General features: G+C 38.7%; 1 protein-coding gene across 9 annotated transcripts in view; it reads left to right on the top strand.

The window, feature by feature from the left end:
- The first annotated feature begins 4,723 nt into the window (after positions 1 to 4,723).
- Positions 4,724 to 26,104, top strand: part of kiaa1109 (KIAA1109 ortholog) — a 388,609-nt gene continuing 367,228 nt past the window's right edge. For 7 of the 9 annotated variants that reach the window (XM_039751238.1, XM_039751239.1, XM_039751244.1 and 4 more), the window contains exons 1-2: positions 4,724 to 4,886; positions 25,846 to 25,913. The gene's annotated coding sequence lies outside the window, so the exon portion shown is untranslated. The remainder of the gene's footprint in view (positions 4,887 to 25,845; positions 25,914 to 26,104) is intronic. The other 2 variants (XM_039751246.1, XM_039751245.1) reach the window with 1 other exon arrangement.

Below are 26,104 nucleotides of genomic sequence, written 5' to 3'. Positions count from 1 at the left end.
CATATACCCCACCAATACATTGGTGCCCTCTGGTGGCCGAATTTCATCTTGCCATAGTGGTACCAGCCCCATCTATTGCAGCGCATGTCCCAGTATCCCATAAACCTATGGCCTATACCAGCATTTGACCTCTGTGTTAAATCATCTAGTTTCTTCACTCTTACCTTGCCTAGAAAGTGGCAAGTGGCAAAAGCAGAAATTCTAAGAAGACCACCTTGTCAGTGCTGTTCCTCAGCTTAGCCCCTTACTTTAGGTTAGGATTGCAGAAGTGGCAGCCTACCCTTACTTATGTCATTATTGGCAATGTTTACAATGACAACTGGATCCACCTTTCTCTGCCTAGGAGCCTTTTAACCTATCTATGGAGGTCTCCTACCAGTGTACCAGAAAGGCAACACACTGTAAGAGATGCTCTGTCCTTAGAACAAAACCTTAGTGTCAATCCTCCTAATAATTTACTTCTCCAATATCATTACTTTCCTCTTTCTGATGACTGCTTTTGAGGTGGCCCATATGTGCTGCTCATCCTTGCTTAGACTTTAGAATTATCATTGTCCAGTTCCACAATTCCTGAGTTGTACACCTGAAACTCTGTGGTTGATGCCTCTGGACAGTGTAGTACACCTTTTGTTTTGCATCTACATTTGACCATGACTCACTTATCTCAGTCTCATCTTTTTGGAGTCTTCTATTGCTCCCCTTTAGGGGTGTGCATTATCTCCCTAGCAGCTACATAGGTAAGATCTGCCATCTTTCACAGTCTAACTACCTCCTTCCCAAGTACTGTACAGTGAAACTGAGCTTGAGGTGTCAGATTAACTGGTATCTCCCACATATTTATTGAAGCAAGCCTCCAAGATGTCCATTTTCAAACAGGATTTGCAATGCATTGGCAAACAGGTACTCCAAGGCCTTTGTAGCTTTTTCTAGATTTTTACATGTCTACAATTCTTCAAATCTGCTCTGATAGTTCTTTTGATTGGGACATAGTTCACATGGATAGATCTTTCTTGAGAAGAGTACACTCTGTCAGTATCCAAACTTTGCCTTTTTTATAGAGCAGGGTACCTCCAAACACATCACATTGATTTAAACACCAGACTTCAATTGGCTTTTGTCGAAGTCTTTGAATTAGCCTAGGAGTTCATATGATATTTCCATCCTAGACTATGAATGTTTGTATGATGAATTCAATATTGACAGGAGGCAATACAATTGTTTGTGTGCCATTAGTATGTCTATTATGATGATCTAGTGAAGATCACACCACATTGTTAGAAGCAATTAATGCATAAATCCATGCAGTTCTTTTTTCTTTTACTTGCAACTGTAAGTGTCCATGAAGGACTTGTGAAAACACAACAGGTTATAGTGTAATCATTGTATTTAATTGCAGATTTTCTTTTTCCATATAGTTGTGATGTTTTGAAACAAAGTATTTTTGAAGTCTTCTTCTCATTGCAGGCTTTCATGGCAAAAGAGTCTTATTTGGAATTTGGAAAACAGCTCCTGTGGTTAATGCATGCTGTGTCTGGTTTTTATAGCAGTAAGAAATTTAGCTTTGATTCTCAGATGGGCATTATCTGTGTAAATTTTGTAGACTATAAACTGATTAGGTATGTATGAATAATATACAGTAAGTGGATACATGTACCCTGTCTGCATTTTTGAAACCTTTAGAATGAACACTGGCAACCCACCACCACATGTTATGGTAAGTGACTTTATTGAATAGAATAAAATGTAAGCTATTTACTGAGTTTAAAGGAATACTCCACCCAAAAATGAAAATATTTGTATCTGTTACTCATTCTGCATTATTCTCACATTTTAAGTGAATGGACATAACAAAATTCTTGACTCATTAGACTTGAGAGAGACAACTTAAACAGATAAAAATATAATTTTTGGGTAGGTAATTCCTTTAACAATGTGAACGAACTAGAAAACTTTTAGCTTTATAGAGGAGTAAGTGGGGGTCAGAGAGGGGGCCTATGGTATGTAAAACAAATAACATGATAACACAAATAACTTATATGTTAGTAAATTGACTTGTTTGGAATGAAATTTGCAGCATAGTATTATGGTTTCAAATGTGAACAGGATAACAGAAACATTTTTTAAATATACTGTATAATAGACTAGCCATCCCCCTTGTGGCTCTGCCCGTGTAGTAGTGAAACAGGACAGTGAGTAGGGCTCTGCCCGGCTCCCTACTCCTGACGTCACGCTTCCCTCTCCCCTCATCCCCTGTCTCAGATTAGCACAAATATATTGCTCCTGTAAGCAAACTATGAGAGAAGTCGCAAAATCAACTGGAATGTTCAAGTAAATTATAGAAAAAAACCGATCTAAATCCATTAAGTAGTTCTCTCATTCACTAGCTAAGCAGAGGTAAGGTACCGTCTGAGGCTGGCACGTGAGTGAGACAAAGAATTATTTAAAAGTGTAGAAATAGAGGTTTTGGCAGGATTTGATGCAGGAGGACTGCAATGGCTGAAGGGTATCATTAAAGCCAATCTGACAAATCACCATTTGTCTGCCTTTGAAAGAACCTATCAGAATGAATTTTAATTTTCATTTAAATATCAAGGCAGGCCTGTAGCGCTTTTGTAAATCACAAAATTACATTTGTTCATTTCAGTTTAATTTAGCTCACGTGCTTGATAAAATACTGGTCATGTTGTGAGTGGACAATGCTGCGAATAACAGGTAAAATTACATTATTCAGACCGGTGTTTGCTCAATAAAATCTGCCAATGTCTAGAAAAGAAATATTTCGACTCAAGCTGAAGAAATAAAACCAGAACAATAATATGGGCTCAAAAATAAATACCTATAGAAGATCTGTCTATTCATTTTCTGACCTTCTTGTTCAGTTCAGGTTTCAGGGGAGCCAGGGCCTGTCCCAGAAGGATTAGTGTGAAGGGTAGGAACCAAAGAATTACGTTTTTTGGTGACTAATTTTGTTTTGTGCAATTTTAGTTTATTTGGGCTATTGTTTTCCATTGTTATTTTATTTTATCTCATCTTTCATGACATCATGGTTTATTTCCTGGCCATGATGATGTGGCACAATATGACAGTATGACAACACTGTTGCTGATGACTTAGATTGGCAACTCCAGTAATAATAATAATAATTCTTTGCATTTATATAGCACATCTGTACTGGGAACTGAGCAGGATGGCTGTAAGGGCTCTGAGAGCAGACAAGGAGGTATTTATTAGAGGAATCTATAAAAAAAGTTACACTTCATCTATGGTCTAGTTATCCACGTCCTGCTTACAAAGGAATCGAATCATTACACACATCCGAGTCTATTCCTCAGATTGTCACAGTCAGGGTAGGTGATGGAAAGGTCCTTACGGATGACGATATAGTTGTGACCCCCTGGGCTGTCTATTTTTAGCAGCTGTTTAAAACAAATTGTCCAGCTAGGACATTAGACATCTCTCACTCCACAGTTTTTGAGGCTGATCCTCCAATTACCTCTGAACTACCCAATCTCACAGAGATTGCACAGGTGGTGAACCAACTGAGGGTAAGGAAGGCTGCAGGGATCTGAGGTATCCGGGGTGAACTTCTCCAGGCTGATGCTAAGGCTGTCTTCCTGGCACTGAAAACAATCTTTGCTTCCATTTGGGAGATAGGCGTCATCCCAACTGACTAGAAAATGAGAATACTTTTGCTTTGTGATATGGTGCATTATCACACTGGAAATTGCCATTAGAAGATGGGTAAATGGTGGCCATGAAGGGATGCACATGGCCAGCAACAATAATAAAATAGGCTGCGGCATTCAAGACATTATTGATTGGTATTAAAAAATATTCCCCACACCATTAAACCACTACCACCAGACTGAACTGTTGCTAAAAGGCAGTTTGGGTGCATGGATTCATACGGCTGGTGCCAAATTCTGATCCTAAAATCTTTGTGCCACGGTAGAAACTGAGATTTTTCAGACTAGAGTATGTATATCAAGTCTTCAGTTGTCCAGTTTTGCTGACTCTGCGTTCACTGCAGCTTCAGCTTTCGGTTCCTGGCTGACAGAAATGGTACCTGATGTGGTCTTCTGTTGCTGCATCCCATCCACATCAAGGTTTGATGTTTTGTGCATTCTGTGATCCTTTTCTGCTCACTGCAGTTTTACATTGCATGCATTTCACTGCTGCCACATGATTGGCTGCTTGTATAATTGCATGGTTAAAAAGGTGTTCCTAATAATTTGCTCAGTGAGTTTATACTTAAAAGCTTTGCAATACATTTTCTCAAAGTTAAACATAGTTGACATTTTTCCTGCTTATTCACAAAAATGTCCAGAGGTCTCTGTGTGAATGCCAAAAGAGGCCAAGGTTGTGGAGTTTAAAATATTTAGGATATAAGATGAAGAAAAATACATTCTCCTAAAGAAGGCGTTAAATATATGTCAAAACAAAATATGAGCAGAACCCATTCGAAATGTGTGCCATGGTCATTTCTTTCGGTGTATGCCATTACTTACCGTACAGTGCATTAAATGCCGAGTATGATCATTTCGGCGCTTGCGCACTTTTCTCAGACAATAGCCACGCTTCCCTGATGATTTGCATACTTCCGGTAATCTACATACAAGGACTTGCCCACTTCGCTAAGGGCGGGAATAAAGTTGACACGACGGAACTCCCGGCGTCTGATTGGCTTTACTTTGACGTACCGTACAAAGCGATTGGTTACGCTCAGTGACATCGCGCGACCAAACAGGTTAATTTAAAAGACGATGTAAACACTGTCAGGAAGATATATCTTTTGTCCTTTTTTTCTACTGTTGATATAAATTGGAGTAAATGTTACTGAATGGCAGTCCCGGGAAGATGCGATATAAAGACCGAAGGGACGTGAGGTAAATTAAGGAGGCTTCTTATTTCATACAGCATCTTATGTTGAAAGCCGCGGTGCTACCCTGGGCGCGGCCTTGTAGTTTCTCTCTTGGGTCTGCGATATGCCGTAGTCGGCGCGCCACGTCTGGGTGACATTCAGTGTCGAGCACCTGAGTTTGACTGGCACTATTATGAAGTGACTGTTAAAACTGTTTATGCCTGTACTCATGCTTTATATTACAAAACGTTGCTTGCAGTATGTTAGCGACCATTATTTTAGTTAACATTAATTTGCTATCAAAAGGGATTAAAGGTTTTCTGGCGATTATTTGTGTATCACTGCTAAAACGATCATAAATTAGCTAGTAATTAGTCCGAGAACGTACTTTTAAAAGTGGGAAATAAAGGGTGAACTCGATGTACCATTTCATCATATTTGGTGTGGGTGAATTAATACAGATTTGCTTTTCAGAAAACTGACTGACTCATCTTTTTTTATCAGATAAATGTCCTTGTCATAGCTTACGTACGCCAACTTGTGTGATTACCTTGGTTCTTATGAGAGAGAAACAGTTACATTTTAGGTACTGAATTTTGCTAAGTGTGTTAAAAAAACTGTTCAGTTTACCATGGTGATATATTTGTAGCACTCGTCAGTAGATGTTCTCTTAATTTACTTGTACACATTGAAGATACGGAAAGAGGTAAAATTAGAGGAAGTGAATGTTAATGTAAGCCATCAACAGGAACTCTGAAAGCATGTTAGGCTCCGAGTACCCCGATTTCTTTGTGTTGTGGATTATTTGCTCAATGTGTATCGTGACATGTGCATGAAAAAATAAAATTGGATCCCTTTCAACTGCTGAAGGAACAGTATGAGTTGGGAACTAAAGTTTCGGGTAAAAAGCAAACATGACATCGATATTGGCTTCGGTCACTTAAGTGGAGTTTTTGTTTGTTCCTTATCTGCTTCTTTGTGTTTTCTGTGGGGTACTCCGCTCATCGGAAAGACATGCATGTTATGCTACTTGGTAACTGTAAATTCGGCCAGCATGTGTGATATAATTGTTCACTGTGACAGACTGGATTCTCATCAAGGGTGGGATCCTGCCTTCAACCCACTGTTGCCTGCACGATATGGAAGTGCATTCAGAATTAATGAGTTGCCAACTTTCTACCTTGCAACTCCAATGACTAATTATTTATTTATTTTGCAAAACTGAAACTTAAATGTGCCATTGTACTTTAAATGCTTTTTGACTTGCTTTCAGTTTACTGAAAATTAGATGAGACCAAAAAATGAATATGCCCAGTTTCAGAATATACTTTTTTATAGCGAAGTAGTTGCATACAAATGATAATAGGTGGAAGAATACTTAAAGTCATTGGTGGGCTAGTTTTTGTAGACCACCACCAAGCCATTATTTATACAGACCAAAAGTATTGCACAGCAAGACACGTTTCTGAGCCTTGGACAAACTACTGGTATATGCTGATAAAATTAATAAGTTGAAATATTTAGTTCTCTGTTGCTTGCATTACTGTTGGATGAATTTGTTGTCTAGTTTTGCCAAGGGCTTATCACGGTCCAAAAATAATAAATTTTCACATTTGGTTTTTAACTCCGATTTTAAAGTGTGAATTTGAGCAAGATACTTACTTTTCCCCTTACTCTAGCTGTTCAAAATATAGGAACTGTATGCTTATAATCAGGTGTTGCATATGTAGAATAAATACATATAAGTGTTAATAGGTTTCTTTATTTTTTTATTAAAATTGTAAAATTCATAATCGGTAATTATTGTTTTAGCATTTAATATGGAATTGGATTAAAGAAGCACACTTTTTTTCTTATTATTGTAAGAAAAAAAATATCAGCCTTGTCATTTTTCTATAGTATATATTTGGTTCAGAAATTGTGGTGTTTCTCCTAACTGTAGAACAAAACCTGCTTAATGTTGCATTGTGTGGTCTAGAGACTATGACTTTGTTTATAAATCATAATGTTTACACTATAGCCGTTACCCGGATCAGATGTTTCATATTAAAACTATGTATGTGGATGTAGGCAAAAAAATTCTGTTCAAATACTGAATCCTACTAGTGTAATTCTGTAAAATCCTATATAGGGTTTATGACAGTAGCAAAGTGATAATTAGTGTATTCACCAAGGTTATTATAGTTTTGCCTTTTTATATTAGTTTTTATTTCTGTATTTTTTCTGAACTTACTTGGAAATTCAGTTTAGTTTTAGTTTTCCTTCATTGTGTATTTTCAGTTTTAATTTAGTTTTTATTTCACTAAAAATGTCTATTTTATTTTTATATCTTTAAGTTTCAGTTTTAGTAATTATTGCATGGAGCTCCTACGGAGTTTAGTTTCGTGTCGCAATCAGACAGAACTGTACACTTAATGGATTTGGATATAAATTTAATGTTAGTGTCCGCTTACTACATTACTTGGTATACTATCTGGTTTTGTTTTTGTCTGGTAAAACCAAGCATAATCAAAAACAGATACTGAATATGAACAATTGTGCATAAGTTTATAATTTTTAAAATATTTTCTATGTCATTTGTGCTGAACAAATGTGCACTGACTGTTGGGACTTTTTATCTTTTTCTTTTATTGCCCAGAATAGACCAATTTGTAATGAAATTTAGATGAATTTTAAGGTTTGAGGGTTTTTTTTACTCAAAATGTCTACCACACCCAAATATCTCACTCCAAGACAATGTTCTTAAAATGAATGTCTTCAATATTTCATTCAGAAATCACCCATACTGAGCTTTATTTTCTACCAACCATATTGATGTGATCTCTGATTCCATCTCAGGCACATACAATTTATAAACAAAATTTTGCCACCTGCAGGCCTGAAAAGATATCAAACATCAGAAAACAGATTCAGCTGTGTTGTAACAGGTCTGATCATGAAAATCAGAACAGGAAGAACAGGACTCTTAGACTTGAATCAGTGTGCAGACCCCACCTAGCTGCATTGAGGAAAACAAAGAAAAACAAAACCACATAGACTGCATCTGAGATTAAGAACAATATATACATAATCTAAACCTGTTTATCCAGAGTAAGATTGCAGGAAACCTGGAGCCTACCCCAGCAGGTTTGGATGTAAGGCAGGAAAAATCCCTGGTATGCAATATGTGTGATACGGCTGATGTTAAGAGCAAAAATAATATGATATTTCAACTATCTGTTCAACTATCTATTTTTAAAGAGACATTGAAAAAGGCAGCACGGTGGTGCAGTGGGTAGCGCTGCTGCCTCGCACTTAGGAAACCCGCTTCCTGCGTGGAGTTTGCATGTTCTCCCCGTGTCTGTGTGGGTTTTCTCTGGGGACTGGTTTCCTCCCACATTCCAAAGACATTCAGGTTAGGTGCATTGGTGATCCTAAATTGTCCCTAGTGTGTGCGCACGCGTGCGTCCGTCTGGTGGGCTGGCACCCTTCCCGGGGTTTATGTCCTGCCTTGCACCCTGTGTTGGCTGGGATTGGCTCCAGCAGACCCCTGTGACCCTGTAGTTAGGATATAGTGGGTTAGATAATGGATGGATGGATAATTCTACTGGATCATTTTCACAATATCAGGTATTTTGAGTTGTGAATAAGAACTAAAAAAGATAAATGAATAAATACAAAAATACATTATTATGTTTAGTTTTTCATTATTTGGCAGACTGTCTTCGCAAACCTACCTGTAGTTCAGTAGAGACATTGCCAACTCAGGAAGATTGTATTGCTTCGCTGTTAAACAATGTTTTTAAAACAAAAGTGATTGATCATTAACAATATGCTGATCTTATATGAAGACCTAGTCAATCTCCTGATCAGTGTCGTTTTATTTTCAAAAACCGGAAATGGTCTCCCCTGAACTTTTTGTATACTCGAATATGGGTATGGATATTTTAGGAGTACACCGCAAGACAATGATTATATTTTTATATTTTGTACATTAAAGAAATATCAACAACAAATCAAATTAATAATGTATTGAACCAATTATAAAGTAAAGTTGAACAAACTGGTCTCTTCAGCTGAACGAATGAAAAAAAAATCAAGTATGTGTTCAGGTAACGTACCACTTCCATTTGATGGATTTGGCCCAAAAGTTAATACAGATCTATAATTTTGGTGTAACAACCACATGTCGAATTTCATCCATTTTGTTGTGTTTTTGAGTTATCGTGTTTATACACATACACGAACACACACAGATAATTCCAAAAAACTGTTCTTTTGGAATCAGGGAGGTCTATAACATCAAGATTCATCAAACTCTTGAGATCGAATTTTTTTTCATGATTACTTTACTTTCTGTATACTTCATACAGGAGAAAGTAAAAACGATGTTTTCTAGTGCGAAGTGGCAGGTGAATTACTGTCAACAAAAAAAGTCACCTGAGAAATAAACTGAAACGATAATCGCTCGTGATTTTTCTGTCAATATGGTAAAGGATTTGTTGATCAGCACATTCCGATTTCAGCCATTTGAATTACATATTGAGATACATCAAGCACAAAGAAAGGCGGCATGGAAATCACTTTCCATTTCATACCCTTTACGCACCTGCATTCAGCTCGCTCTGTCACGGCTGTGTGAAGTATATGCGAGTGGCTTGTGGTGGATGACTTTCTGTTTTAGAGTTTAAAATTACAAGGGTTAAAGACTAAGGGCAAGAATATTCATTCAAAAGTGAAAACTAAACATATTTTCAGTAAATTTTATTTCAGTTAGTCTTTCCAGCTACTTCAATAGTTTTGTTTAGTTTTTCATTTCAGATTTGTTAATTATTTTATTTCAGTTTACAAAAATGTTTTTTTTAATATTAGTTTCAGTTTTGATTTTAGTTTTCATTAACTATAGTAACTTTGGTATTCACAATAATTTATATATACATGTAAATATTACATGTTAATCCTTGAGGCCCAAAAATATGCATGGCTGTATCTTTTCCTCTGTTTCGTCACACAATCTGCTTTCCATTCATGGCATGTATGAATGGTATTGTACAATATAACATAGGGAAATATTCAAGAAGAACTTACACAAACGTTGTTGTATTTTCATTGGAGGAACACCCAGATTATACGGAGTAAAACAAACTGCATGAAAAAATTAACACGTAACCCATCCATCCATCCATCCATTATCCACCGCTTATCCAAGGTCAGGTCGCGGGGGCTGCAGCCTCAGCAGGGATGCCCAGACATCCCTCTCCCCAGCCACCTCCTCCAGCTCCTCTGGGAGGACCCCGAGGCGTTCCAGGGCCAGCTGGGAGATATAATTCCTCCAGCATGTCCTGGGTCTGCCCCGTGGCCTTCTCCCAGTGGGGCATGCCCGGAACATCCCCCCAGGGAGGCGTCCAGGGGGCATCCTAACCAGATGCCCGAACCACCTCAACTGAACTCCTCTTAATGCGGAGGAGCAGTGTCTCTACTCCGAGTCTGTCCCGGATAACTGAACTCCTCACCCTATCTCTAAGGTAAAGTCCAGCCACCCTGCGGAGAAAACTCATTTCAGCCGCTTGTATCCGCGATCTTGCTCTTTCGGTCACTACCCAAAGTTCGTGGCCATAGGTGAGGGTAGGAACGTAGATTGACTGGTAAATCAGCAGCCTCGCCTTTTGGCTCAGCTCTCTCTTCGCCATGACGGACCGTTGCAGAGCCCGAATTACTGAAAGATGCCACATCGATCCGTCTGTCAACCTCCCGCTCCATTCTTCCCTCATTTGTGAACAAGACCCCGAGATACTTGAACTCCTCCACTTGAGACAATACTGTGCTCCCAACCCAGAGAGAGCATTCCACCCTTTTCTGGCTGAGAACCATGGCCTTGGATTTAGAGGTACTGACTCTCATCCCCGCTGCTTCGCACTCGGCTGCGAACCGCTCCAGTGAGAGCTGGAGGTCACTGTCCGATGAAGCCAACAGAACCACGTCATCCGCAAATAGCAGAGACGGGATTCTGAGGTCACCGAACAAGACCCCCTCCCCTCCTTGGCTGCGCCTAGAAATTCTGTCCATATAACTTATGAACAGAATTGGTGACAAAGGGCAGCCCTGGCAGGGTCCATCCTCAACAGGAAATGAGTCTGACTTATTACCGGCAATGCGGACCAAGCTCCTGCTCCTCCTGTATAGGGACTGGATGGCTCGTAACAACGAGCCTTGTACCCCATACTCTTGGAGCACACCCCAAGGGATGTTTTGAGGGACACGGTCGAATGCCTTCTCCAAATCCACAAAACACATGTGGACTGGTTGGGCAAACTCCCATGTCCCCTCCAGGATCATGGCCAGGGTGTAGAGCTGGTCTAGTGTTCCACGGCCGGGACAGAATCCGCATTGTTCCTCTTGAATCCGAGATTCGACCATCGACCGAACTCTCTTCTCCAGCACCCCTGAATAGACCTTACTGGGGAGGCTGAGGAGTGTGATCCCCCTATAGTTGGAGCACATCCTCCGGTCACCCTTCTTAAAAAGGGGAACCACCACCCTGGTTTGCCAATCCAGAGGCATTGCCCCCGATGCCCATGCGATGTTACAGAGACGTGTCAACCAGGACAGCCCCACAACATCCAGAGCCTTGAGGAACCCAGGGTGAACCTCGTCCACTCCAGGGGCCCCGCCTGTTATGGACAGGCACCCCCCCGGTGTCCTCCAACTCTGTTTCCTCTAAGGAAGACATGCTGGTGGGATTGAGAAGATCCTCGAAGTATTCCTTCCACTGGTCAATAATGTCTACAGTTGAAGTCAGCAGGGCCCCATCTCCACTGTACACAGTAATGGTGGAGCACCGCTTTCCTCTCCTGAGGTGCTTGCCGGTTTGCCAGAACTTTCTCGGTGCCGACCGAAAGTTGTTTTCCATGGCTTCCCCAAACTCTTCCAATGCCCGAGTTTTTGCCTCTGCAACAGCCGATGCTGCCACACACTTGGCCTGCCGGTACCCCTCTGCTGCTTCTGGAGTCCCACTGGTCAACCAGACCTGATAGGACTCTTTCTTCAGCTTGACGGCCTCTTGAACCTTAGGTGCCCACCACCGGGTTCGTGGATTGGCGCCACGAGAGGTACCGACAACCTTGTGGCCACAGCTCCATTCTGCTGCTTCGACAATGGAGGCTCGGAACATGGCCCATTCAGACTCCATGTCCTTCGCCTACCTCGGAATGGGGTTAAAGTTCTGCCGGAGGTGGCAGTTAAAGATCTTTCTGACCAGTTCCTCCGCCAGACATTCCCAGCAGACCCTTATTATTTGTTTGGGTCTGCCTGGTCTGTCCGGCACCTGCCTTCCCCACCAGAGAGGTAACATTCCATGTCCCAAAAGCCAGTTTCAGCAACCTAGAGTCAGAATGCCAGAGTTCCCTCCTTCGGCTACCACCCATATCACATTGCACCTGACCCCAATGGCCTCTCTTGCAGGTGGTGGGCCCACAAGAGAGCGGAACCACGTTGCTCCTTCGGGCTGAGCCTGACTGGGCCCCGTGGTCGAAGGTCCAGCCACCAGGTGCTCGCCAGTGAGCCCCTCCCCCGGGCCTGGCTCCAGGGTGGGGCCCCAGGTACCCTTTCCTGGGCAAGGGAAATGCCGATCCTTGTTTTAAGTCCATATGGGGTCTATCACATAACCCTCCTTGATAAAATAAGTTACTATAAGACTGTTTCTGAATGATCTTGTGCCAACTTTATGTAACGGTGAAATAAAAAGATAAACTCACATTTGTTTATAAATCACTAGCATTGCTAGTAAAAGCAAAAAAGGTTAAGTGAAAGAGTATTTCCTTGTATATGAAAAGAACAGCTGATGTTTATGTGCTTCGACAGTTAAACATTTTGTTCTAAATTAAAGCATTGCTGAAGTGCATTAGCTGTAAATGTCAAATTTAGGTAGCCAGCTTAGTAATAATATCTGAATATAGACCCAAAGAAAGCCTGCTCGTCCTCTGGTTAGCACAACTTGGATTAACAGTAACCTCCTTGTCACTGTGTGAATCATCTGTAGTGCTTCCACTGTTTAAAAATGCTTTTCAGCATTATTTTCTTTGAAATTGCAAAACTGAAAACAGTTCCGCATAGATTCTACATGCTATGACGATGCAGGTTCGACTCCACGCTCCCATCACTGTTTGGAAGCCCTTCAACCCAACACCGTTGATAATGTCACCGAGATAAGCTAGACAGTGGAGGCAACAACAATTGAGCAAGGGGATGGTAAAGATGTGCGAAAGTGTTTTTATTAAAAGACAATCAAAAAACAGTGTTCAATAAATATAGTTCCATAAAGAAATAATCCATAAAAGAAATGTGGAGGTTAAAAACAATAGAAAAAACAATCCTTTAAAAAAAACAAGGTTAAAATGTTCCTTAGGAAGCAGTGCTTCTATGCTGGCGTCTCACCTGCTTCTCCCATACAGGCCCATGCAACAGGCAAGACGCTCCCTGCAGCTGCCCTCTTCAACTCACACACAAGACTGGAGACCTCCCGATCCCTGGCTTCGGTCTGGCACTCATCCAGCCTCGAGACTTAGTTCAATCAAATGGCCAGGACGCTCACAATGGACATTCCCCGACCAAGCCTCCTGACTCCCGCTGCCTTTCTGGCCTTCTGCGGCCAGTCGCCTTCCCCTGGTCACTCCCGCTACCTGCTCGCTCAGCGGGAGCAACTGGCAACTCCAACGCCTGGGTGTAGGCCTAACACCCAGGCCCTCTCAGCTGCCCTTGAGCGCTTGTTCGCATGCTCGCTCACCCACACGCTCTTCGTGGCTCTCTCTCTCTTGCACCAACATGCTTCTCAATAATCTCCGTCTCCTCTTTTTCTCTCGTTCTTTTCCTCCTCCTTTCCAACCGATTTGTGCTTCTTTTATACAGCGAGGGGCCATAGCAGCTGCAGCACATTAGCCACGGGAACAATCACAGATGTGGGCAGTCCCTCACCTGTGCACTAGGTGAGAAACGCCCACACCACATATTGTCCTGCGGCTTGCTACGACTACTACGCCCTCTCACAAAGCCGCCTCGAGTGCGGTGATTTATTTAAAAAGAAACGGCCTTTGCTCAGCGAGCTGTGGACCCATAACACCACACATGCCACAAACAAGAACCGCTCTCAGAAAACAATTAACACCATCAATTGTTCTCTCATTGGCAAAGACTAACATCTGTCTACATATGATCTTAACATGCAGGTTTCAAATGGAAGCAAACAACACATTGAGAAATGATTTGTATCTTTAAAAAGATTTGCTTTAACTTGTAATTTGAAATGTCTTGATATGTGAAATTTAAACTTTAATGAATAAAGCCTAAAAATGTATACTGTTTGCATACTGTATCTGCTCTTATACATTCAATTCTGTAATCAATTGTCAATGACCCTTCAAGATCAGGAATTTAATTACTGTTTATAACATGTTCAACCAGTCATGTGGCAGTACTCCATTTTTTTTACTTCTTTCTGCATAAAATGTCACATCTCTGTGTGATAGACAGAATAAAGCTTTTGTCACATTACACAACATCTTCTCAGAGGATATGTCAACCTTGATGACATGTAGTTGCTGATCTCTTCATTGCTGGGCATGTCACATTACCCGTCTGTATGACAATCGCATTTTTATTCTTCCAAAGAATAGTGCACTCTCCCTTTCTTCTGACAGCCAGTAATATGCTGCCTAAAGATAAGGGGAGTTCAGTTGTAATCCCTGTGACCTCTCCCCTTTCTTTTTTTTCCGTCTGTCATGGTATGTAAAGCCCGACACATCAGACAAATGATCCTCTTTTCTGTTTGCAAGGTCCAAAAGACCCATGTCCTTTTATTCCTTATCACTGCATTATATGCATTTTACTTTTGGGTTAGCACTCATTGGTTGTCTGCTTTCATGCACACTCAGCCATATCCTGACAACCCCAGACAAAATCAAACCTGTTTGATTATGTTAAGATGAGTCACTGACTAGTTGGAGTGGGTCATTGGATATGTCAGACTGTGTGACTGATAGAGCATGCTGCAACTGCCTCCGGCTTGTTAAGATTATGATGAAGTCTGCAACTGGAGATCATTGGAGAAGTCATGAAGTGTGAGATCTCCTTAAATTACAGTGCCAATTGCACACCTTCCCTTCTGTCATTACAGTTGGCATCTGGGTATTTCTGAAATTTGCGTCAGTCAGCCTTCCAAACACCATGTGACTTGTCAAGTGGAGATAAGGAAGTTGCACACCAATCCACTACTTCAGATCAAAAAGAATCCACAGAACACATTTCAAAAGAAAAAAGCAGCTCTTTATCATTGAAAATTCACACTGTTAATTTAAAAATATTAATGGACTATTTCAGAAAGTGCTGTTATGACCTGGCAACCGAAAAAAGCTATGTAAAGCTTCATAGAGGTACACAGAGTTTAAATAACGGTCAACTAAATAGATTAGCACACAGTAAATCAAGCAACAGTTCTTTTTCTGTTTTTAATGATTGAAATATATTCAGCTACTGAAATTCATTCTGATGGTTCGAGTTTATGCTGTCCTAATTGTGAACATGTTGTGTGGCACTGCACAAGTTACTTAAGCTTCAAATACTACAGGTAAAAGAAAATCGATGTGCTTATAAAGAGCATTTAGAAGGTATTCAGTACATGTGCTTATTTTTGTTTGTTATATTTAAAACGAGTTATTTCAAATACGTTTTATTTGTAAAATATCGTTTTCATACAAATGGCAATCTTTTAGTTCATTTGCTGTTGAAGTTTTTTTTTTTTTATTTAAGATGTCAACAAATTATGTAATTTGGATAGGGTGTCCCACTTTTGCATGGAACTTTATATGATCTATTACTTTATTTTTTCTTAAAGTACTATAGTATGTTCTAAAGAAATTTAATTCTTTTTTAGAAAGAATGTGGTAGGCCCAGGTCACCAGGGGCCTCATGCATAACGCCATGTGTAGAATTCGCACTATACCGTGGCGTTTGGACAAAAGTGGAAATGTGCTTACGCACAAAAAAATCCAGATGTATAAATCTGTGCAAATGCCAACTTTCAAGTTCTTCCGCTCCATAAATCCCGGTCAGTGTGAATAGTAACGCACGTGCACGTGCCTGCTGTCCTGCCCCGTCTCCTCCCAGAATTATGCCTCTTTGAATATGCAAATCAATATAAATAGCTCTTAAGCTTAGCGTTCTGTGAAAAGGCAATGGTAAAAGCACGGGGGGAAATAGAAGAATTTCAGAGAATACCAAGTAGAGGCAAAAGAAAAACATACTATTTGTTGATTTAAATAGTGGTATAAACAACAAAAGGAAGTTGATCGAGTGATATAGAGTGTCGGAGAAATTCGAAAACTCAAGTTCACAAAGTCGTACAGTGCCCGACATAAAAAAGAATTTGTCAGATATCAAAGTCGCAGTGAAAGGCAAGTCGTAACCCACTGTGGGAGTGTCATATGAAAGCTTATTAGGGTACAGAGAAAAAAAAATAGGCACACGGTGGGGGAAAAAGCATGAGATGTGAACTTTAATCTCTGAATTTCCACTTTAATCACTTTTGTAGTTTATTTTGTCATTGAAGTAGAACATCATAAACTTCATCTTAAAATCGTTTAGTTTAATAGTTTCTCAAATCCCATCGTAACTAAAGTAGCATGTTAAATGCTATGTTTTGTATTTGATCTTCTATGTGCTCTATGTGTGTGAATCACTACGTGCTTCTTAAACCGGCTTTCTCTTCCACCGACACAACACAGAATCCATTACATTTGTGATATTACAGCTCTCTGAATGATTAAAATACTGAGATGTATACTTGATATAATTTTCATGATGATAGGAGTTAAAGCATGTTATTAAACATGGGAACACAGTGGCGCAGTGATTGTTCATGCCTCATGCAAGATGCTTGCTGCGTTGTGCGCGACCTTTGATGAAATAATTTATTACAGCAGTACTGTCTCTTTCAAATGTACTAACCTCCAATTCCTATCCTTACTTTTCTTTCTCCAAGTAACCAATCACCCCACAATCAGCTCTGTACAAGACGTTAAGCCATCTGTAAGCTTAGAACACAGATTCTTCAAAACTTTTAAGGAACATTGAAATATCTTCGTAGTACGTGGTTAATTATTCTATCCATCTATCCTTCCCATGTCACACCAGCCCCAGCAAGAATACAGAGCAAGGCAGGAACAATCTGTGAACGGAGCTCCAGCTCCTCGCTAGAACTGCAGCACCGTGTCCTCACGTTTAATTATTAACAAAATAGATTATTTAAATGAAGTTTAAGTTTTATCTGTATAACATAATAAACATATTTTGCTGCATTTCATCTTAAAAATTATATTGTCATCATATGTAAATACGTTCTTTATAAAGTGGCTCATGTTGTACAATATTATAATTGTATCGCAAATTTACTGTGAGGTAATTGTACTTATTAAGTACAAAGTGTTCTACAAGGAGCACTTAATGAACTGATTGAGTGTGTTTGTAGTTCTTGGGATAAAACTGTTTCTGAACCGTGAGGTTCGTACAGGAAAAGCTCTGAAGCGTTTGCCGTATGAGAGCAGTTCAATAGACTGCATGGCTGAGGCAGTGTGTGCTTGATGCTGTATACTGATAATTCTCTTTCCAGTGGGCTGCTGTAGATCCGTGATTCCCCACTTGGATACAATGATATAAATACTGTACTCTGAGTGGTACAGTGAGAGTAATATGGGAAAAAAGAAGGTGCAGTGAGAGTAACAACGCTAAAGCAGCTATGGTATTTAGAATAGTTTGACCGTTCTGTGGACCATTATATTGTTACAGGTTAATTACAATCGGATGCATTAAACTAATCAACAATATGAGGTTAATTTCATTGTATATGATAAAGGTGGGTCAGGGTTGTGGATCCAAAAAAGAAAGGGAAACCACATTGGAACAGTAGCACTGCTTTCATGCTGGGTGCCGGCAGTTTGCAAAACCGAGCTCAGAACTTGTCTACGCCAGTGTATGAGCTACCGTGAAAATGTGCGTGGCTTTACACCAAGTTTAGGTTTTATACATCGCAATTTGAAAGTGGAAACGGAAGTATGCAACATTTTTGTGCGTACGCACCGTTTATATTGTACATGAGACCCCAGAACTGATCCTTTTTTTTTTTTTTTTTCTTTTCTTTTTCTTTCTTTCTTTCTTTCTTTCTTTCTCCTCAAGGAATGATGTTAACTGGAGTTGTTTTCCCTTTCTCTAATTTCAAATAGCCATGCCTCAGTTAATAATGTTAATGGAGTATTATTATCATAATTACTGTATATATTAATCAATATAAAATGTTTTGATTTGTTTGCTCACATATAGTATGTAAATGCTGCACAGCTTAATTATTTTTGTTACTGCTTTTTGTTGTAAACTTGTGCAAGAGCCCTGAGCACATGATATATAAATATAAAATTCATTTAACTTAAAGAATTCAAAGTTAATTGAACTGTACATTGTTGAAAATAATACATCAGTGCAAGCGGTTTTAAATTGAGCAACTCTTTGCTTCTAACATGAAAATAATGTGAAGCATGCTAGCCAGTAAATACTGGACATGTACCAACTTGTTCAACAGTTCATCATTGTCTCAAGTGGTTTGCTCTAATACTGTATGTGATTATGAAAAATACGAATTCTGTTTTGGTAAGCACATAAGGAAAAACAGTTCATTTAGGAAATGCACAATATATTCCACAAAAAATGTGCCTGGAAGCAATCCTAAATAAATTTTCTCTCCGTTACAGAGCATGGTCCTACAAATGCCCCCCCACTCAAGTGCACTCCGACAGTTTTAAAATGCCATTTAACTTCACTTACAAGTCTTTGCGATACTGAAGAAAACTGGGGTCAATGGAAGAAATTAATGCACTGGGAGAATGAATCCCATGCCGAACACAGAGATATACAAGGCTTATTTCTGAAAGGAGCATGATTAAAAAGTCCCTTCAAAGATTTGGTTTTTTGTTCTTAAAATGTATTATGCAATTGTATTTTAGGAAAAATACTAATAAAGAGAAATGTGCAGTTTCTTGGCTATTTTTTGAAATGCAGCGCATATATGTAGTTGCTTGTTATTTCTCTGAGCTTCAAAGAGAAGAAGTGTTTGACATACATTTATATCAGCAGCAAGACTAATATCTTAATGTTGCTTATGTAAATGTAAATGTAATTTTTTTAAAATAAAGATGTTGAAAAATATGAATGCTTATTTGGCAGCCTTCAGAAATATTCAGCGTTCAGTCAGGGAAGTTGACCCACTGCATACATCCAGTGAGAGAGGAGGAGGTGGCAGGAGAAAAGATTTATGCTTAAGATTAACCTGTTTATATTTTGTTTTGCTGCACTTTCAAGCTGACTTCAGTTGAATCTGTCAATAAAGAATCTTATCATTAGTATTTTTTTTTTTTCCCCCTTCTTAATCTTCCCCCACATTTATATGGTGTCGATGTGCTTTAACAACCTTTTCCATACAGCTCGGTTCCTGCAATTCCTTCTCAGTCAAAACCTTTTCCTTCAGATCTTGTTTTACTTTATCTGTCCACTTTGGCTTCTTGCATTTTCTTTTCCTCTGTACTTCCATTCCCATCACTCTTTTTCCCACATATTCATTGTCTGTCGTCCTCTATACCATTTCAACCTAATTTCCAGTACTTTCTTAGATATCTCTCCAATTTTTGTTGTAGCTCTAATTGTAAGTCAGTCATTTTCTAACCCGTTTGGTTCTGAACAGGGTTGCAGGGGTCTGCTGGAGCCTATATCAACTTGCATAGGGCACAAGGCAATTGCAGGTCCTGTGTCCTAACCTGTGTCTGATTTCTTATTCTGTCCTTTTTTTGTAATACCACAGATCATTTCAGCATTCTCATTTCTAGCACTTCTAACTTCTTCTCCTGCTCTTCCTTTTCTGCCCATGTCTCAGCTTCATACATCTTTGCTGTTCTTACTACTGTCTTAAAAGCCTTACCTTTTAACTTTAGCCTTAATTCTTTGATTACACAGTATTCTTAATACATTATTCATATTATTCCATCCACACTGAACTCTATGGGTTATCTTGGCATCTAATATTCTGCAAATCCTGGATATTTAAATTTATCCCTACTTTCTTTCCTGGTTTTACACAACAGTGTCATCTGCACAATGTACGAGATTGGTCCTTTATCCCATGACTCAACACCTTTTAATTACATGAAAGTAAAACTTTCATAAATCATCATATGTAACAGTGGAAATATTACCAAATTAATAGCAAAACATACGCTGTAGATGGCAGCAATAGATCAATAATGTGCCTTATTGAATCACTTGGAAGGAGGAGCAGTTTGTCTGGTTTGAAATACTCCTCTGTAACTTAACATTGTCCTTCATCATTAACCTAGATAAATATAACATACCAGTGTTGAACTTCAACAAAGTAGAAAAATTCACAAAGATTATATGTGGCATATACAGTATAGCAGTAACATTTACACATTGTTTTTAAACATAAACGGTATCCAATGTTACATTCACACCTTGAATAGATTCAGCCAAATAACCTTAATTGGAAAGCATGTTTAAATACATGAGTTTTTAAAGATACTTTAAAAGTAGATAGAGGGTCAATAAATGTTACTTATGCAGGGACACCATTCCAGTGCTGTGGAATGCTCTGCTACCCCTGAAGTAAGTGGGTATAAGTGGAACTGCAAGAAAGCTAGAAGGAGAGGATTTTAGTTGCTGCCCAGGTGTGTAAATGATGTACAAGTTGAGAAATGTATATAGGGACAGAATTGTTTAGAGCATTTTGTATAATTGTCTGAATCTTAATAAGGATGTGATATTTAATAAGAAGGCAATGCAGATGGATCTACACATACAAAGTCTTCCTTTGTTAGGACAGTTTGAAGCTAAACAAGTTAACTAGTATTGAAATGGTAAGAGCAATGCAGTGACCTAGCTGAAGATGATGAATTTAATAACATGGTGGTCATAGACAATCTATGCTTCTTATCTAGAAAAAAAAAAACTTTAATATTCGATGCTCTAAAGGAGAGACCAAAATTAAACAGTACCCACATTTTCTACTAGCAAACTTAGGAGTGGCAACTTCCCTTTTTGAAGAGAAATCTCTTAGAACAACTAGGCAAGCTCTGTCTTGCCACAGTTTAGCTTTAAATAGCTCTGATGTGTCCAGACAATGATTATGTTTATATATTGTGTTATTTGCCAAGCAGCAAATGCACCATCCTCATTAGGTTTCACAGTTTTCTCTGTTTCTCCAGCATAAAAATGATTCTGCAGACTAAAGCAGGCATTTGTTGGTCCAGGGGGTAGCACATATGCAGTGCCCTTCATAATATTTGGGACAAAGAAATATTTTTCCTTAATTTTTACCTCTCTTCTATACAACAACAACATTTATTTATATAGCACATTTTCATAAAAGTAATGTAGCTCAAAGTGCTTTACATGATGAAGAAAGAGACAAAGTAAGAATTAAATTCAGAGAACACTAATTAACATAGAATAAAAGTAAGGTAAGATGGCCTGGGAGGACAGAAAAAACAAAAAAAAAATCTCCAGACGGCTGGAGAAAAAATAAAATCTGCAGGGGTTCCAGGCCATTAACCGCCCAGTATAAAATTACAAATCAAGTAATTCAGACATGATTAAAGTTCACATTGCTGACTTTCATTTGAGTATTTACATATGTTTTGTTCACATCATGTAGAAATGACCACACTTTTTCTACATTTTCTAAATTTCAGGGCACCATAATGTTTAGGACATAGCAATAGCAGGTGTATTAATGCAGTCATAATTATTACTTTGTTGCATATACATTGCAATGCAATGACTGCTTAACACTAGAATTAACAAAGCCTACGGAAAAACTTGTAAATCTGGCCTACCTTAAATCCCTTCACACCTCTCCGTCAGCGTTGTTTGTCCATTAAATGTGCCGATAAAGACAAGCAGCCTGCTATTCCATCTCTCCACTGCCACAGAACATGCACAAAGTTCTCCAAGCTTATGCCTTGATTATCAGGGAATGAAGTGCTGGAGTTTTAGAGTGGAAATAATAGATCATTATTATGTGTTCCATTTCTACAATAACCTATGTAAACACATTGTTAAAACAGTAACGTTTTTCATACTTTAGTAATAAATGACAAAATGTAGGCTTAAACTGTAATGTATATAGCATAATACGACAGCTTCTGTGGTGTAGTGGTAAGAATTCCTGACTTGTAATCAAGAGTCCCTTAGTTCGATCCTGACTGCCTTGTATATTTACCATTTTCAGTAGTGAGCTGCTCTTATTGTTAATATTATACAGTAAACGCATACATTTTAGTTTGTGTCTGTAACAGCCACTGTACATTTTATAGTACTTGTATAAGTTACCTTCATTTTTTTCTTTTCACTTTTATTCTCAGTCGCGATCATGATACACACTACCGCCCTAGGGATCTGATGCTGTTAGTTTTTATTTGAAACTGGGGATAACTGTAAATGTGAGTGGTGTTTTGACAGTGGAACTGGACATTCTCTGATCTGGATGGATAAAAGCTGACACACAAATACTGGTGAATCTGCCTTATTTGTATCTCACTGTCACTTGATTTTTTTTTTTTTTAATTCATTTTATTGGGCGTTCCTGCCTATGCTGAATTAGTATGTACCTTATGGTCCATGATGTCAAAGCCTCACTGACAAAAAAAAACAGACATTGCTATATATGATATTTGGAATTATTCATTTTATGACATGTATAGTACAGTACATTTTGGAAAACATTGTGGCAACATTCATATTTATTTACATAACATCTTGCAGTTGTAATCCGTGACCACGTGTTTTTATTTTTTTCCCGGTCTTTCCAGTCCCCACATGTTGCTGTATGGTGGTGTTTCTTTTGTACTCCGGACATGCAGAGGAAAAAATAGTACAGAGGGGTCAGTTCAGCGCTATATGCAATCATCACATTCAAATGTTAACAGTTCACACTCACGCAAGGACCGCCCTTCCTACATTTATGACATTGTGTACCTGTTGCAATGTACACACTTCTCTCTATGTTGTGATTTCTATTACACACCCGAAAGAAAGAGAGAATGTATGTGACATGTTGAAGACATCATTTTATGACCTGAATATTACCAATCAGAAAACATCATCGCAGTAATGCAATATTGTTTGAAAACGAACAGCGTCAGATCGGGTGTGAATTTATGCTGATGTTGTTCGTTAGAGTCAGATCAGGAGGGGCCGGAGGGGGGAGCATGATCATGATTGAGAGAATAAAACTGAAAAATGCTAACTTTTACATGTACCATAAATCTATACCCAATGTCACATATATTTGTCTCTTTCTTTTTTTTTCTCCGGTGCTACGTTGACGTCATGCACCAGAAGGTGTGTGCTTATTCAGTGCGAGCAGGAACACGCAGGTGGCCAGTTGCTGTGTGCTATAACAAGCTTGACCTGGCGGGGATCAACGCACATGTACTGTGCAAGGCATGTATGGGGTCCACAGAGAAAAGAAGAGTGTTCATGGCTCACCTTGCAGAGGAACTTTGTCGTTGCATCTTACTAGAAAAGGTGATGGAAAAAGAAAATGAGGATGCAACATCGACAAGCTTCTGTTCCAAGTCAGCCACTTTCTCCAGGAAAGTAAACGGAGTCAGTGTCAAGTGCCCTTTCAATGTAATAGGAACCAAAGCATAGAGAGAAGTGTGTAAATTGCAACAGGTACTCGCCTGATCTTGCTGTGTGCGATTTCTTCTTGTGGGGCTATCTCAAGGTGAACATATACACACTCCGACCTCAAAGACGCTATTCGCCATAAAATTGCTGCTCTTCCGCTTGCAGTGGCCAAACGAGTCATGCGAGTATTCAGAAATCGTCTTGAAGAGTGTATCACTAATGATGGCCAACCACCTTGAAGACATAATTTTTAAAACACAGTGGGGAAAAAAAATCAATTTTGTATACTCTTTCTTGTGTTGTAATGAAATTTATTTTATCTTGTAGTGCTTTTGTAGAATAAACATTTGAAATGTGGTATTTCTTTTTGACTCACCCTGTATAGCTATATGCTTCCACTTAACCCAGTCCAAAGCTATGATTAATATGGCTATCATTTTATGCAGATGATACTCTGCTCTGTTTCAATGTTAAAAATGAAATTTCATAGTGAAATTAAAACCCGAATGGAGCATAACTCCTTAAAATTAAATTGCAACAAAACTGAACTCCTTTTCAATCACTGTTGATGATGATCTCATCAGACCTTCTTCTAATGCATGGAATTTTAGTATAATTTTTGATTCCTCCTTTTTATTCTACCCACATAACCCACATTAAGTAACTTTCTTACATCCACCTCCGTAGCCTATTCCGTGTTCGCTCATTCCTCCTCTTTTCTAATGCTGAGAAACTTGTCCATGCTTTTATCACATCCTGCATTAATTACTGTAACTCCATACAGGCAGGTGACCCTTCAAATCTTATATAATGGCTCTAGTTGATTCAAAACTCTATTGCAAGTCCTTACACGAGCCAGCAACAGTGAGCCCATAACACCCATCCTGCTTTGCCTTCACTGGCTCCCTATGTCTTCCTGAATTATATAACATTTCAATAATTACTGCTCTGATGCTGATCATTCTGATCATAAAGCAGGTCATTATAATAGCAATTAACAAGGAGAATTCATAAGCAATTTCAGAATTACAGTATTTGAGGGTTCCTCTAGATGCCTCTTTCTCTTTCACGATTTGGCTCAAAAATATTTTGGCACATCATCATCTCATAAAAGGCATAAGTTTCATGTTTGTTATTTTTACCTCCAGCTGTTTTAGGTCTAGGCTCTACTCAAGAAACTGTGGCAAACTGACACACACACACCCATAATGAAGATATCGATATTTTCTGTATCGGAGGACCCTAAAACATTGAGACCTGTCGATAACCAGAGATCGAAAGTTTTGACGAATCTAAAGTTATGAAAGCTTATCGTCTGTGGGGGAGGGAACAAAACAGAAATTGTTAATTTTTATCAAGTGAAAGTGGTTTTACGTCCCAGAGTCATGTTTTGTTTACTGCTAACTCTAAAATATCCCTGTTTGAGTCTGGCGCTATGCGTGAGTGTGCCCTGTCCTGGTTTGGCACTTACCTGGTGCCTAGTTTTGTTGAAATTGACTCCAACTCCTTGCGGGTATAAACTGAGCTAATTAAGTTCAAAAATAGATTAATAGATGAAAATTAATGAGATACATGTGAAAATACATATTAAAAGTTTCTTGTAGTTGCAAGAACATATTTTAAAATATTAAAATATCTCTGAAATAGTGTTACTTTAATTGTAAAATTGATATACAAAATATCGATGTTGTTGGATATAAAAGATTTTCAACAAAGTATAACTATCTGTCAAGCAGAAGTGCTTGCTTCAGAAAAAGCTCCAAATATACATACTTTGAGACCTTGCTGCTACAATTTATGTGAGAAGGGTGTGTGTTCAAATCCCTACCAATCTCTGTTCTAAGTATAAATTGAGGCATTCTGAGACACTAGTTTTTTACAAATGAGAAATTTGAATGTACAAAATGTTGCTTGTAACAATCTTAAGCATTTGTTCATTGTCATTTATTTTTTTACGACCACCTTTATTCAAAGTATGTTACAAAAAGGTTATGTTTGTCAGAGAAACTTAAGTTAAAAATGCAGGATAAAAGGTAAAGTATATGAATTGGATTCAATAGTTAGTTCCATAGCTAGATGAAAACTAACAAAAAACAAAAATATACAACTGGTGGACAATGGGTAGGGTGTGCAAGAGCCTACTTGATTATCAGTGTTTAGTGAGAACAATTGTTTAAGGAATAATTTATGTGATTAACCTTTACAGTTGAAACTAAAATGTAATATAGGTGACCTAATATTTTTCTCTTTAATGATCATTGTTTTAGGGACTGCATATTAAGTCCACTAAGAAGCAGACTCCATCAGAAACTACAGTTTCACTGAAGTAGCCAAGGTAAGCATTGCTGACATGGAAAATGTTCTTTAAGTGTGTTTTACATGTAAATTTCTTATGGTAGCATAAAGAAAATTAGAAGTATGACGGTTAGTTTACAATTTCTTTAAAGAGAATGGGGGTATTTCATGAAATTAACTTATCAATTAAGCCTTGCTTAAATTGAGACACTGGGTTTATCTGAGCTGGTT

The sequence above is a fragment of the Polypterus senegalus genome, chromosome 4 (genome assembly GCF_016835505.1).
Source record: "Polypterus senegalus isolate Bchr_013 chromosome 4, ASM1683550v1, whole genome shotgun sequence".
Taxonomy (NCBI): Eukaryota; Metazoa; Chordata; class Cladistia; order Polypteriformes; family Polypteridae; genus Polypterus; species Polypterus senegalus.
This window is presented reverse-complemented; position numbering and strand designations above follow the sequence as displayed.